The following is a 2,385-nucleotide window of genomic DNA, read 5'->3' on the forward strand; positions in this document are numbered from 1 at the left end:
GAGTGAATGATCAAGTGGAAGTAATGAATAGAATTCTATGTAGCTTTATAAGATTAAGCATTGTAAATCAACTCCATATTATCGAGTGAATGATCAAGTGGAAGTAATGAATAGAATTCTATGTAGCATACTAACCAAAATAGTAGCTGATAATAGACTTGGTTGGGATGAGCGATTATATGAAGCATTATGGGCTTATCATATAGCCTATAAGGTTACTACCTTTTAATTTGGTATATGGGACAATCTTTCCTATTGAACAAGAGATCCCTACATTGAGAGTAGCCTTGGAAGCCTGATTAGGAGATAAAGAATCTTTACAGCATCATTTCACTCAACTAGATTGAGCAATGGATGTTATCACAGAAAGGTGTGGCATGATAAAAATATTAAAATACATGAGGAAGGTCATTTGGTATTAATTTATGACAGTAGGTATTATAAGTTTCTAGGCAAATTGAAAATTTGATGGTTAGGACTCTTTATAGTATTAAAAGTGTTTGATAATGGTTCTTTGAGTGTACAAGATTTACAAGAGGAAAATGAACCACTTAGGGTAAATGGATTGCAGTGAAACATTATGTTACTTGAGTATGAAAAAGTTCTTTGTAACTTATGGTGGTGTGGTCATGTTTAATTGGAGATTAACAGATATTTTAGATGGACTTTAAGTGGATTGATACAAGTACATCAGCCGTGGACGAGAGCAGCACCGATGTTTGCCATCAAGGTTCCTATAGCATTCCTTCACTTCGGACTCATTCTTGCTACTTGTATGCATATAGGGGTGAGTTATGTTGTGCTACTAATTTTGTCCATTTGTTTCTTCTTTAGTTCCACCCAGTTACAACATGTCGATATTGTGAGAGGGTGATGGTGATGCTAGCATCTTTTCTATATTCTGGCAGTGCCGCACCTTCTTTAGATGCTATAGTATGGGGTATGTTAGGGTCTTAATAGGGGTGACTCAGGGTCTTAATAGGGGTGACTCTTGAGAGGCATGATAAGCGTAGTGTTTTCCATCCTCTGAGAGGTATATATCAGCTGAGGTTACGAGTACCAGAGACAAAGGCCGAGAGATGGAGGGTGTAGAGATGTTATGAGTTGACCTTTCCTTGCTTCCATCAGCTTGTGGATTTTGGGGTAGTATGGAGGATTTTTGTGCTAGATTTAGAGGTGGTCGTGGTCTTCGTGCTTTACCTCGTTTAGCTGGATTACCTGAGTTACCCATGCTATTTTATAGCTTATGATCAGTGGAGCCTTTACAGTGGAGAGACCAGATCTATGCAACTTTGTGAGTGAGTTTGTTTTTGTTTGTTATTTTGTGAGTTTGTTGTTATTTGGTGTTATTAATTAAAAAAATTAAAATACAAAAAACCAAAGAAGAAGAAGAAGATTAGGACAACGCTACATAGAGGTGGTGTTGTGGTTAAGTTATAAATATTTTGCGAGTTTGAGAGGAGACTATCAAAAGGTTATTCAAAGTGAATAAATAGTACAAAAGAACAATGCTAATATGAGGAAGCAGAGTTTCAAACTTACAATCAAGTGGATTCGAACCTTCTATAGTTATGTTAATTTGTGATTTTTTTTTAAAAAAAATGTTCTGAATTAATAGGGACCCTTGGTTAATAGGGGCCCTTATGGGTAGTGCGGGCATGGGGCTAGTGAGAAGGGGTCCACAAAGCTGAGAGGCAGGGTTTATTGTTGCATAGATAGATTCCAAGAAGGGTGTCTTAACCTAAGCTTCTAGCTAATGCCTGAGATAGCAAATGGGTGAATCTGTACCCACAATAGCAAAAAGACATCTAATACTTTTTTTAGAAATGCTCTAAAATTAATAGGGGCCCTTGGGCATGAACGTTGAATTTAAGGATGGTAAATTATGTTCTTGTTGGTTTCAAGATAACAAAGTGTGAATTAAATAATAGGTCTCTTGCATTAGTTGAATTAATGAAACTTTCCCATTTGGGAAAGTGGGGATAAAGAAAAAAAACAAGGCTCGATCACGGTGGGACTCGAACCCACAATCTCCCGCTCCGGAGGCGAGCGCCTTATCCATTAGGCCACGCGATCACTTGATGACCCTAAATTTGAATCAAAATATAATAAAACTATAAAGCATCGATCCGTGTGACTACGTGTTAATCTAGTAGTAGAAGTAATGTCAGAAAAATCTAAGAAAAATAGCCTGCATTTCTTTCTTTCATCAAATATAAAATAAAAAATAAAAAAATCAGGATAAAATCAATAAATTTCCGCATTTTATCTAACGATTTAAAAAAAAAGAGAGAGGAGAAGAAGCGCCAACTATTCAAGTGTCGCCCAGTTTGTTCAAGAACCAAAGGCGCATTAGATGAGTTTTTGATACCCTTTATTACTAAA

At 36.5% G+C, this 2,385-nt stretch overlaps 1 non-coding gene across 1 annotated transcript; it reads right to left on the bottom strand.

Annotated features, from left to right (window-relative positions):
- Positions 1 to 2,003: 2,003 nt before the first annotated feature.
- TRNAR-CCG (transfer RNA arginine (anticodon CCG)) lies at positions 2,004 to 2,076 on the bottom strand. The gene has a single exon. It is a non-coding gene; the product is annotated as a tRNA-Arg (tRNA).
- Between the last annotated feature and the right edge of the window lie 309 nt (positions 2,077 to 2,385).

The sequence above is a fragment of the Cibotium barometz genome, chromosome 37 (assembly GCF_041138505.1).
Source record: "Cibotium barometz isolate CiBa-2024 chromosome 37, ASM4113850v1, whole genome shotgun sequence".
NCBI classification, from domain to species: domain Eukaryota; kingdom Viridiplantae; phylum Streptophyta; class Polypodiopsida; order Cyatheales; family Cibotiaceae; genus Cibotium; species Cibotium barometz.